The 13,896-nt window shown below is 39.8% G+C and overlaps 1 protein-coding gene and 1 long non-coding RNA gene across 5 annotated transcripts in view; one reads left to right on the top strand and one right to left on the bottom strand.

Annotated features, from left to right (window-relative positions):
• The window catches only part of COMMD10 (COMM domain containing 10), a 355,799-nt gene that overhangs the window by 271,255 nt on the left and 70,648 nt on the right, over nucleotides 1–13,896 (top strand). The window lies entirely within an intron of this gene.
• Nucleotides 5,389–12,623, bottom strand: LOC116470912 (uncharacterized). Its single transcript, XR_004248681.1, has 3 exons — nucleotides 12,535–12,623; nucleotides 10,958–11,068; nucleotides 5,389–8,447 (listed from the first exon to the last, which is right to left on the bottom strand). It is a non-coding gene; the product is annotated as an uncharacterized LOC116470912 (long non-coding RNA).

Raw genomic sequence — 13,896 nt, 5'->3', positions numbered from 1 at the left:
CTTTACTGGTCTGCTCAAGACACCTCACACCCAAAAGAAGCAAAGAGGTGTTCTGGAGGAAGGGCAGAGGGAGAGGCTGCAGGTGCCCTGTGGCTGGCCATGTCATGATCTGACTCCTTGGCAGTGTCTTGGTACACGATTCCTTATGTATTTTGCATGCAAATCTAGTCAGGTTGGGCCTTGAAAGGAGCCCTGCCTGGTAGGCTTCACCCCCTTGAGCAGTCTGGGTGTGAACTCTGGCTCAACATGTTAGTTCTCTGCTCTGACCTTGTTTTCCTCTTATGAAAACGAGGATAACAGTGGCGCTCTCGTGTGGAAATGACAAGTCACCCAAACTACCTGGCACATAGTAGGTCCTCAAGAAATGATAGGCCCTTCTGTGTTAAGGTCTCTGGCCCCCATACTACTCCTATGCATAACTTTTGCTCCATCTGTCTCTCTTACCTTCTCCCCAAGGCCAGCACCGAAATGGTCCTCACACTGTGCTAGACTCCACTGGCTTGAGGGGTTGGATTGCTGCTAGCTAGCCAGTGAGGGCAGGGGGTCTTTGTCTGAACCTCGGGATATCCACAGGAGTGACTTTCAGTGTTCTCTTGCCCCATAACTATGGCAGACCCACAATTCAACAACCATGGCGTGGGAAGGGTATGTAAGGGATCCGACCTGTTGGGGATAAGGGTCTCTGTCACTGCACAAAACGAGCAACTTACACTAACTAAATGCTGACCAAGGATGAGGGAAGTGGAGAACGGGTGGTAGAAATAAGTGGTGTATACCAAGTATGGTCTTGACATCAGCTGAGGCAGGGGAATCAGAGCTTGTGTCACTCATACTCTTGCACTAAGTTCTGGCAAAGGCTGCAGCCTTGAAAAAGACTCAGATTAGGTTTAGAGGGTCCATGACAGATATGCGAAGTATAAGGGATATCTCTTGTGCCCCATTTCAAATCCTCCCAGTGTCACTCCCTACTCTTCTGACCATTACAGTGGCCACTTCTGCACAGGTGTCAAAACAGCTTTGCTCTGCAGCAGTGTGGCAATGTCTGCCCCAGGACCCCTCTGAAGCTGCTGTGTAGAATGTCTGTAGAATCCACCGGGCACTCAGCCATGGACAGCCTGGAGATGTGAGGAAGTTAGTGTCGAGAGCCACCTTTGACCAATGGAAGGCAGGATCCTATGGATAAATGCTGAACCATTTTACTCCCCAAGCAGATAAATATAAACTGCATCCTATCAGGGTCTTCAGAAGGTCCCATGGAATTGACCATCTGTTGTCCTAGGAGGAGCCCCGCTCACTTATGCATCTTTGCCTTTCCCCGGTTTCACTCTTCAGATCCTGTCTCTGGACCCCTAGGATCACTTTTTATAAAAACTACCTTCAGGTAAGTCTTTGTTTCAGGCATGGCTTTTAGGGGAACCCAGGCTAAGCTAGCCATTTATAAAGTTTAAGGACCAAAGGGAAGATGCGAAGAAAATATTTTCACAAAGTAGGCACATTAAAGAAGTGTCATAAAACTGCCAGGTGTGCTGAGTGCCTATTTGGGGTGTGCAGTAATGTGATGAAGATAAAGTTGTTAGCATCTTTGTGTTTCCTGCCAGAGGTTTGAGCACCTCAGGTGTAGTCACAAGATATGTGGATATGGACCTAATCTTGAATGCACATTTACCAGATGAGTTTGACAGAAAGGGAAAGGTTAGAAAAACAGCAGAATGCACAAAGCAGTAATTATAATGGTGAACCAAGGAATTAAGCAGAACAAGAAGGTAAGTGAGGGTTAAAAGAAGAATATATATAATGTATTTTTTGTATATTTATAGAGACATAAAAATGGTAGGGTCAATGAATTGATTTCAGAGCATGGGGAGTACTGAAATACAGATTTTGGAAGTGGTGCCTTAACTGGTGGTGACAGGGTTAGGGACACAATCATAAGAGTGTGGCTGAGGTGAAATAGAAATTAATGATTGCTGGAGGTGAGGAGTTCAGGGAACTCAGAGGGCGAGATATTCCATGAGTCACTATTCTACAAGGTTGTTAAAGTCACCAAGAATGGTGATAGAAATAGGGGATAGGAACAGGTGTTAAAGTTATCAGTGAATGAAGGGAGTGAGTTGGTAGATGACAGTTTAGCAGATATGGACGGCAGATGGTCGTTTGGTGACATGAATTTCAGAGGATCTAGGGGCTTTGAAGGAGGGGAGAAGATAACTGAATTTAAAGTACAATGTGACATTTATTCCACTTTCAGTCTGATATAAGGAGAATAAGGTGGGACAGGAATTGTCTTCATTTGAGAGGCTGCAGATGAAGGGGATAGCCAAATTTCCATTAAGGCAAGATATAAAGAGACTTTATGAAAAGGAACAAAAGATGTAGAGGAACTTGGTGATGGCAGATCCTGAGTCTCAGAATGCATAGTATGTGAAGGTTGGCAACATTGACAAGGAGTGAGAAATGGAGATAATACTTGCCTTATAGAACTATTGCAAATACGGGAGGTAATTTTATGTAATGTGGCCAGTAGAATGTCTGGTGAAGATGATGATGATCATGATGATGATGATGATGATGATGATGATTGCCAGAACAAGAGTTAAAGGGGAAGCATTGGTAATGTCAGAAGAAGCACTCATTTGGGAATCAAAATGTTCTCAAGTCCCTTCCTGGCTCTACTATTAACTAGCTGTGTAGCCTTAGGCAAATCAATGACCTTTCTTCTGTGGGCCATGTATAAAAGGAAAGAGTTCGATAACATCAGTGATTGTCCAGTAGGAGGTGGCAGGGTGGTCATGTGTCAAATATGTATGATAATTTCCTAAAGCACTTTTTCAAAACATGTGTATTTGGGGTCCCCCGATAGGTCAAATTTCATTTTCTGGGAGTAAGGACACAGAAAGTACATTTCAAAAAACTTTTTCAGGTAATTTAATAAATGCTCCCTCCACCCTCAGCCCATTTTTTTTTTTCCTTCAGGAAACTGCTTGCCAAGAAGCTAGTCTTTTCCCTCCCAATGTCGTCACTCAGAAAATGATAGTGAGAAAGACATAGTTTGTCCATCAGAGCTGGGTCAGAGCATTCATCAGAAGAGACTAGATGGCCTGAGGTCTTGCCTCAGTGGGTGGATGGCCAAAGGACAAGTAGCAATATTTTTACAGCTTCATTCTTTGGGCATTTCCCCCATGCAAATGCATAAGAATGAGAATTAAGTCAGCACAGTGCAGGGATTTTTTTGTTTGTTTATTGTAAGATCACATCATTTGCTGCTGCACAGCCAACCATTGGCTTGCTTTGAGGAAGGTGGCTCCTTGGGGAGAAAGGGATCTGAGAGAAGCACAGCAAGACTGGGGCAGAAGTGGGGAGTGAACCCAGCACACAGAGCGCAGACCAGTGTCTTACTCATCCCTGTATCCCCAGCCCCTAGGAAGGTGTGCAACTTATAGTGGGAGCTCAACAAATATTTGTTAAACTGAAATCTAAGGAAAAGCAGCATCAGAACAAAAATGACAGCAAGTTAGGGGCATTCACTGGTTTTCAACTGCTGAAAAGAAAACAGTTTCAAGAAAACTATTGTATGCTGAGCCAAACTAGCATTAAAGTTGAAGGGCAAAATAAAATCACTGACATGCAAGGACTGGAAAGATTACCAACCACAGACCCTTTCTAAGCAGATAAACTCGAGAATTTCTAACAAAAGAAAAAATAAAGCTAAGAAAGTGGTAGATAAGTAACAAGAAAGTGTTAAACAAACTTGTAAAATTATAAGTTAAATTTAAAAAGTTGTTGATAGCACAATGTAAAAAATAATTAATGGAACTAAACTAAAACTAAAATCTCAAATGATCTTAACATAGTGGCTTTGGAATGGGGGGATAGGATATGGGGAAAGTGAAAGTAGACTAATTTGGAATTGTGTCAAATCAATAGGTAACTATCCAGGGAGAGTATAGAGATGTTGACTAATACCAGATATTCATAGAAAAATATATGCTTAAATGTGTGTTAAAATTTAAGGATAATCACCAAGAAAAAATAAAAATAAGATGTATAATGTCCAACGTTCTCGAGAAAAAATTCAAAGTATTTAAATGTAAACAAATGGTAAAAGGGGAAGACTAACAACTTTTCTTAAGACTAGGATAGATGGGCCGGGCACGGTGGCTCACTCCTGTAATACCAGCACTTTGGGAGGCTGAGGTGGGCAGATCACCTGAGGTTGGGAGTTCGAGACCAGCCTGACCAACATGGAGAAACCCCGTCTCTACTAAAAATACAAAATTAGCAGGGCGGGTGGCACATCCCTGTAATCCCAGCTACTCAGAAGGCTGAGGCAGGAGAATCGCTTGAATCCAGGAGGTGGAGGTTGTGGTGAGCTGAGATTGCACCACTGCACTCCAGCCTAAGCAGCAAGAGCGAAACTCTGTCTCAAAAAAAAAAAAAAATTAGGATAGATGGAAAACATAAAATAAGATTGTGGAAATACATCCAATTATATTAGTAATTACAATATATGTAATTGGGTTAAATTTGTATGATTATTTGACAAAAACATTAGGCTTTACCACTAGAAGGTAAGCTCTATGCGGTCTCAGATCATGTTTTATATTCTCTTTTTCTGTCATTGTCATATCATATACATCATATATCATACATGATGAGAGAGAGAATATAAGACATATCTTATTTGGTTTTAATTTGCATTTCCTGATGACTAGGAAATATTAATATTTATGTTGTATATATATTAATATTTGGCCAAAGCATTTATAAAAAGTTGAATATCAATATTGAAACATTAATATTAAAATAATATTAAATATTCAACTCCTTTTTATAATTTTTTTTTGAGACAAAGTCTCTGCCACTGAGGCTGGAGTGCAGTGGTGCGACCTCAGCTCACTACAACCTCCGCCTCCTAAGTCCCGGCGATTCTCCTGCCTCAGCCTCCAAATTAGCTGGGATTACAGGCACCCGCCACCATGCCCAGCTAATTTTTGTGTTTTTAGTAGACATGAGGTTGGGCCATGTTGGCCAGGCTGGTCTCGAGCTCCTGACCTGAAGTGATCCACCTACCTCAGCCTTCCAAACTACTGGGATTGCAGGCGTGAGCCACCGTGCCCAGCTCCCTTTTTGCAAATTTATTGTCCAAAAAAAAATCTACTTTTGTGAAGTGCTTGTTTAAATTTAGATTTATTTTATAGCAGGTTGTTTGTCTTCTCATTAATAATTTGTGGAAATATTATATATATTCTAGATACATCTACCAGGAAATTTTAACACAGATTTCTAAATACCTTCTGGGTTAAAAAGGAAATCTTACTGAGATTAAAAACAATTTGGGACTAAATGAAAATGTGAGCACAGCACTTAAAAAAAAACTACACTCAGAGGTTGTATATAAAATTATACTCAGAAGACATTTCATAACTTTAAACGTCCTAATTTGACAATGAGAAAGGTTTGTAAAAATGCATTAAACTTATGCATTAAGAAGCTGGTGACAAATAGTAAGGTAATCCCTCACCAAAAAAATAGAAAGAATATATAAACATATGAAATGCAGGAATTAATGGAGTAAAAGCAAAAAAGAAAAATTGATCAAGCCTGCAATTATGAAAAAGGAGGACATTCACAAAACAACGTTAGAAATAAGAAAGGAGACTAAGATCCTGTTAGGAGATTTAATACGTTAAAAGATATCATGTTCAACTTCATTACAATCAATTTGAAAATCTGCATTAAAAAATGGATGCTTTTCTAGGTAAATATAAATTCTAACACTGATTGAAAAGAGGTAATTACAGAAACATTACAAAGTTAATCAAAGCTAGCCAGAAGGCTCAGATCACCAATGACAGATAATTTGGGGGCTGTATCACTTCTTTCAGAACATAGAATAAAATGAGACGCTTCTCTACTCATCTATGAGGATTGCATAACCACATACCAAGACTAAACGAAGGATAATGTGGGAAAAGAAAACTGTAGATCAATCACATTCCTGAACAAAGGTACACAAATCCTAAATAAAACATTAGCAAGTTAAATGCTTTTGTATATTAAAAGAATAATACATCTTAATTAAGTAGGGCTTACCCTTGGAATGCCAGCATTTTTCAACATTAGGAAATCTATCAATGTAATTCATTTGATCAAGAATTAAGAGGATAAAATCATCACATCATTTTGATAGATTTAGAATAAAATTTTAATGAATCAAAGACCCATTAATGATTAGAAAACTTAAAATAGAACTCACAATGAAAACAGCTTTATTTTAATAAAGGAAAGAAACCCTATGCAAATATCATACTCAATGGTGAATCACCAGTTTGAAATCAGAAACAAAGACAATAAAGACACACTAGTATTGCTCAAAATCCTCACTAATGGTATAAAATAATAAAAAGAAATAAAACATAAATGTTGAACAGACAAAACTGTTTTTACTTGCAGATGCGGTAATTTTCTATTTAGAAAAATCCACGCAAATCAACTGAAAAATGATTTCAATTAATAAGAGAATTCAGTAAGTTGGCCAGACACTATACCCAATTAATAAGCAATTGTGAAAATGTCAGAGGAAAAAAAGATGACATTTACAAAACTGTAAGCTATCCAGGAATAAACTTAATAAAAAAATATGTAAGACCTACATGGAAATAAATCAGAAATGATTTTCTAAAGATTTAAGGACACCTAAAGAAGAATTACTTAGGTATCAGTGTACTTAGGAATTCTGTCTGGGTGAAATTGGTCCACATTGTCATATACAACTGTTGACTTCCTATGAAGACCACAAGTTTACTTTTCCTCTTATAAATTTGCCAAAATCTAAAGTAACAATTCCATCTACCTGTCAAAATTAGATATGTTTTACTTTAGCCCCTTATCCTGATGATCCAAGCTGTTGTATTTTTATTTGTTTTGATTTGATTCGCTAGGTTTTGCAGAATTGAAAGGTGTGCCTCAAAATGTCCTCTAACCAAGTAGTCACTGGTCAGTTACAGCATGTCATACAATTGTTCTAGTTTCTAGAAAGAAAGAAAGTATGCTGGAAGGGGGAAGACAGCTCTTGACTGGTCTTTAGGCAGCAGGGAAATACAGATTGGCTACAATATGACTTGGTAATGCCCATGATCCTGGGAACCATGGATTTAATGCTATCAAAGAATACAGGGGATTTAAAGGAACCCCTTTTCTCTGGTTATGCTGAGATAATTGTCTCAGCATCTCTTGTGGACTGCGTGTGCATTTTCTCTGTTACAAAGGCAGGCTGGCACTGAGAAATGCAGCTATCAAGCTCTCATGGTTTATACATATGTGCCATATAATTGAACCTAGCCTTGCAGACTAATCAGGGCCTAATTATCATGTCAGAGCTCGGAACTCCAAGATATCAGGACAGGAGATTTTGGGAGTCCATTTTCACAAGGGGCTTTGAAATTTTGGGAAGGAAACAGTCAAAGAGACTTTGATGTTTATGGCACTTGGAACACTGAGAATCATGCAACTGAATACAGAGAGAAGATGAATGCCGATCCCAAACTTTGAAGTTTAAGTGTTAGAATGGAGAAGTTTCCCGGTAAGTTAGTAGCTTATCTTGAGTCAGGAGGAAGTCACAAAGACATGCACCTTTTTAAGGCTGGGATGACCTGAAAAAATCGTGGCAAAATAAAGCACTCTAACACCATAACTCCAGATTCCAGGAGGAAACTACCAAGTACGTGGTGGTAGGATTGCTGCTTTATGCTTGCTTCTTCATTTGGTTTGTCCAGGGAATGGTGATGGCATGTCTACCCGGTTCCAGTCCTTAAAGCATAGTTCAGGCTGATAAGTCTAGAAATAATGTCCTGCCAGGAACAGTTACAGCTGCTTTGGTGATTTGTCCATGTCTGCTAACCACATTTCTCTACACAGATAATGGAGACTGTGTAGCGAAGGTGATCTTCAGTTGGGGATAAGAGGCCAGGACCGCATTCTTGTTCATTGCCCTTCTCCCAGTTCCACTCCTACCCTGAGAGTGAAGCAGGAAAACACCTGCCTACCTCAGGCTCATTTTGAATGTGGCAGATGACAGGCAGCAGCAGTAACAGTAGTAGGTAGATTTCTGGTTTTAGAACAAAATACAACAAAATATCCTGTTTGACTAAGCTGGAAGGAAGCTGGCGAGCTCTGGAACAGGTGGGCTGTTAATTTTCCTTCTTTATACTCAGTGAACTGGGATTTTGTGTTCTACTCCACGAATCCCACATCTCCTACCTGGTTTGGTGTAGTGAACAGCCCTGTCTGACACCCAGGCAAGGGTTTTTTTGGAACACCAGCAAGCCAGGCACTGTTTCTGCTCCATTTCAGGTTTTGCATCTGATCTCAAGTTCGCTGTTTAGCTTTTCCTTCAGTCAAGTTAGGATAATGACATGTATTGTCTTTGCTTGAAGATACTTTGCATCCTGTGGGGAAGGAGGCTGAATAAGTTAGTTTCAAAATATGATGAACAGGTCCATGGAACAAACGGAGGAGCCCATTATTCAGCTGTCCAGATTACTTTTAGGTAAAAGAGAAACCACAGCCACAATCTCTCAAGTGGAGACTTTAAAGCAATAACATCCAAGCACTTAGACAGATATTTTAAAACCACAATTTTAAATTATAATCATATTAAAAAAACAACAGGTTTGGCAGTAATGAGTTGTTTTTTTTTGTTTTTTTTTTTTTTTTTTTTCAGAATTCTTATTTTGCATACGACCCTTAATGCATCTGCCTCACCTTCTCTTTGGAATATAAATTGTCAGATTATTCATGGGTTTTTGACATAAAGTTCATCTGGCTCTGGCCACCTTGGAAAAGAGAGACTTGTTTAATTTTTTTTTTCTTTTAAGTTCTACATGCTCTCTGGGGCATTTGGAAAGGGTGGTTGAGTAGAATTCGGTATATTTGTAAGACTTTAAAAAATTAAACATCATAGGATGAAAAGGAAGGCCACAAAAAGGAAATACTGTTTGCATAAAACCTACGTTCCTGACTTTGCCAAATTTTGTTCCAGAGGTTAATAACCTTCTGTTTCAAAACAGGAAAGAAGCTGAATCACAGGGAGTCACCTCCACATGGGCTTTGCTAGATAATTATTCAGCTGACAGTTTAGGGAGCTTTATAAACCGTGCTTCATGGTCTCTGAAGACTGAATTCATTATGTCTTAAACAAAAAAAAAAATCCCATTGGGATTTTCAGATCTTCATACTTTGTTTAAATATGTGGTTTACCTGTTTAAACACTTGGCAAAGAGGATTAAAAAATGCCTTTCTTAACAGTTACATCTCAGACTTTAATTATTCCTATTTTTGATCTTCTAGCTGTAGATCTAGAATTAAACAGTCTTCCTTTAATGTGGGTAGCTGCTTTAAAAAAAAGAAAGCGTTTTTCAACTTATAGACTTAAATTTTTTTGTCTGTATGAACAGCTTGGGTGGAGGGAGAAAAGAAAGTGCCAATTTATGGCCTTTTGTTTTACTGGGAAGCTGATGGGTAACTTTTTGGAAATGTCCGGAGCATCAGACTGGGAAAGGCATGAGGAGTGCTCAGAGTTGCCCACGTCTCTCACCAGAGCTTTACATGAAGATGGACTTTGTTCCCAAGAGGCTGTGTGGGCCGGGAGGACTGGGGTCTGATAGGGAGAGGGTATTGTGTGGTGCTTATAAGTTTTACCTAAGTGGCAAAAAAGACAGTTTTACCTTAGAGAACTCTTTTAACTCAGCTCCCTTGTTGTTGTAGCTTTAAAAAGATAGCTGTTGAGGGGAAATATTTTAAAAGCCCAAAGCAGTCTCCTAGGCACCAGCCATATTTAGGGAGAGTTAAGAACATAGCAGAGCTGCCCTTTTCCTTGGGTGATATTGGTGGGGTTGGCATATATGAGTATTTGGGTTTCTTATAGTCAAGTTTATATGTGTTTGTAAAATGTGAATATGTATTTCTCTCTGTGTGGGGAAGGGTGGATATACAGAAATGTGGGTAAACAGTTCCAGAAAAAGAGGAACTGTCCCAAGAACAGGAAGGATGGAGCCACTCTAGGATCACAATAAACAGGCAGGAAGAGAGTCCAACTGTGTGTTGCAAGATGATGGATTAACTCAATGTCCTGAGCAAAGAGCTGACTGGCCAGTCTCTATCCCCTCTCTTTTGAAAGATGAAACCCCTGAAGAACCCTGCTAATTATGAGATGTCACTCAGGCAAAAGGAAGCAGTAATAAAAGAGTCAACACATATGCTGCTAACTGTAATCCAGACACTGTTATGAGTGCTTTACCTGCATAAATTCATTGAATCCTCACAACATCCCTATTAAGGAAGATTGATTTTTACCCTCATTTTACAGATGTGGACACTGAGACAAGTGGTAGAGCAGCATTTTAGCTCACATAGTCTAAGACCAGAGTCCATGCTATTAATGAGGACAAGTTTAATAGTGAGAAAAAATTAAGTAGACAGCAAGTCAACGTGGGAAATGCTGTGACAAGACTCAAAGGACATCAGATGGAGCAGAGGAAGTCCCACGGAAGGAACTGGAGATATTCAAAAGACAAGGAGACTTTCTCTGTGTGCTACCAGAACCAGAATCCCTACTGAGTCAGTCCCTGCCAGATTCCAGCTAGATGTGGCCTCTCTCTAGGGGCAAGAGACAGCCAGTGGGAATCATGGGAAAGCAGTTCCTTCTCTTTTGGCTCCAACTCACTCCCAGCCTGACTACATGTGTGCAACGTGGACATGTACCCCCTGCCGGTGTTGGATTTGGAATCTTTCAGGTACTGCCCATGGTGCAAGTTGAAGATAGGTCCTAGGAGAGGATGAGCTGCCTGCTTGTGGTTGCCATTGATGAGGAGATACCAAATGGTTAACAGACTTGCCTACCTAAGCCATCAGGTCTGTGGAGAGAAGTGCAGTGAACCCAGTAGCAACAAATACTTACCTACAGAACACTGTCCCCATCATGACCCTAGGAAGGCTTTTACCTTCTTCCCTTTATAAAGACGGACATGTAGGCTTGGAGAGGTTCAACAGCTTACCCACAGTTCTGCAGCTGCCAATGAACACAGCCAGAATGAGTGAATCATGACTGCTCCCTTGATCCACCTAGTTCTCCCACAGGTGCCACACTAAGACCCAGGCTATTCTTCTTTGCATGACATTATACAACTCCTTCTTTTCTTATTAAGCTTGGTTGCATTTGACTGCCCAAACCCTAACTAAAAGTTATTTTATGTTTCACATGGAACAGTAATGAACATAGGTGTGTTTAAAATTATCAGAGCTTTGAGGAAGGTGGCAAAAATGACTCATTTCTCATCTCTATCTACAAATGGCAGGGGTGATACTTTGGGGCTTTTGAGTGAAGTGAAATCACAGGTGCAAAATTCAGAGGTGTTGGCTTACAACCAGGGAACTGGTTCATGTCCACTCCAAACCAGAAAGTTCCACAGCCCCTACTCCTTCTCACAGATGAGACATGTAGGTCAAATCAAAACTTAGCTCTGGTCTTACCTTGTTCTCATGGGAGAATTTCAGGGGGCAGGTAAAGCATGGGCTTTAGGATCCTTGGGATACAACATAAGCAAGAATTACACATTACTAAATACTTTCTACGTGCCTTTTCCTTGGCATGAATTATCTCACTGAATTTGTACACCACACTTATGAAGTGAAGACTTTTCGTAGGCCCATTTTATAGATGAGGAGACTAAAGTTAAAGTAGATGAAGTAACTTATTCAAATTATGTGACCCCAGAGCTTAAGAGGGTAACTGTTAGAAATATTCTCTCTTCCACTTTGATTACGTTTGTGATGGCTGATACTGAGTGTCAACTTGATTGGATTGAACGATGCAAAGTATTGATCCTGGGTGTGTCTGTGAGGGTGTTGCCAGAGGAGATTAACATTTGAGTCAGTGGGCTGGGAAAGGCAGACCCACCCTTAATCTAGGTGGGCACCATCTAATCCACCTGCCAGCATGGCCAGGATATAAGCAGGTAGAAAAACATGAAAAGGCTAGACTGGCCTAGGCTTCCAGCCTACATTTTTCTCCTGTGCTGGTTGCTTCCTGCCGTTGAACATCAGACTCCAAGTTCTTCAGCTTTGGGTCTTAGACTGGCTTCCTTGCTCCTTAGCTTGCAGATGGCCTATTGTGGGACCTTGTGATCATGTGAGTTAATACTACTCAATGAACTCCCATATATGTATATATGTATGTGTATATATATATATGTATATATGTGTATATATATGTATATATATGTGTATATATGTATATATGTATATGTGTATATATGTATATATACACACACACATATACTCATGCAATCTTATATATATTTATATATCATAAATCATGTATAATCATATATGTTTAAATCATAAATATATATATTTATGACTGTGAGTGTATATATATGGGATACATATATACATATATATATATATGTATATATATATATCCTACTAGTTCTGTCCCTCTAGAGCACCCTGACTAATACGTTACATTACACATACCTGTTACAGTGGATGGAGTACTTGTGGTCTGTGGTCTAAAGGGAAACCTGATTCTGCCCTGTTTCTCAGGCTCTTGAACCTTGGCCTCTGAGGCCGTGGGAGTCCTGAAGAGGGAGCTCACTCAGCCCCAAGAGGAAGGAAGAACCTCATCATTTCCCCAGATGGAGCCTCCCACTTCCTCACCTCCAAATGGATTTGGAAGAACTCCTGGGTTTATCTGGCTTGGAATTAAGGTTCTGAAAGAGAAAATGATTTTGGGGCTGTATAATTTCGAGTCTGGTCAGGGGGCCCCCACTGTGGGTAGAATATATTTTTAAAGGCCAACTCTGGACTTACTGGGTGGAACCTTCAGTTCTTTCTGTGGCTAAAGGAAAAGCTTTGTGAGCTAGAACTAGCCACACAGGAATATGATGTCAGGTGCAGTTTCCCCCACAGGGCAAAACTGTAATGCAGAGCATGGGATTCAGTCAAATATATCCACTTCTACAACTTGCCTGGAGTTCAGGGCTAAACATTAAGACAAGCAGCCTCTAAGTTTTCTCTCCAAATCATGGTACAGCATTTTGGAAGTGAGCTAATCTTTAGAGACAGATCATTTGATAAATGCAATCTCTTTATTTTATCCATTTTACAACTGAGGATACTGAGATGTGGGGGCTTTTCCAGGGTCATTCCTTGAGTGACAGGTCTGGGACTTGAACCCATGTTTCTTAACTCCCTTGTCCAAATCCCAACAGTTGCTTATGTCCAATGGCTCACTCGTGCCTTTGAGTGCTTGATGCTCACGCCTAGCTCAGGTACATTGGACAAATCCATCCTCATAGTCTCTCTTCTCAGAAGAGAATATGATGTGTTGGCTGTTGTGTAGGCTTAAAAAATGGTTAGTGTCTCGTAGGTGGGCATTGAAACACCCAGTTCCCTGCTTCCATGAAAATAAAACAGAAACTTCTCTTGTTGCAAATCTTTCCAAAAATGTGCAGCCACATCCATGACTTAGTAAGTAGAGTTTAATGAGCATAACATTTTCACATTATTCAAGGTGTACAATACCTCAAGGTCATCATCCTAGAGGTCTCTGTGTGCAGCTTATAAGTCATAACCTAGTTTGACATTTTTAATTGAGTTTTTTGTCATTTGATTTTTTTTGTGTTTCTAAAAGTAGAAAGTAAAATATCTGGTTAATGAGAGGTATGGGTTTGTTAAATCCTTTTGATTAGTTGAGGTCTTTTCACAATATATGGACTGCTCAAACTTTGTTCTACCAGCCTCCTCAAACAAGTTGTGAAGAATATTTAATGACATAGACTTTTTGATATTTATAAAAATACTGTGCATTCTCCTTAGCCGAGGGCATGTCCATTG

The sequence above is a fragment of the Hylobates moloch genome, unplaced genomic scaffold, assembly GCF_009828535.3.
Source record: "Hylobates moloch isolate HMO894 unplaced genomic scaffold, HMol_V3 SCAFFOLD_6, whole genome shotgun sequence".
In the NCBI taxonomy this organism is placed as follows: Eukaryota; Metazoa; Chordata; class Mammalia; order Primates; family Hylobatidae; genus Hylobates; species Hylobates moloch.
The sequence above is the reverse complement of the archived record's forward strand: the minus strand, read 5'-3'. Positions and strand labels throughout refer to the sequence as shown.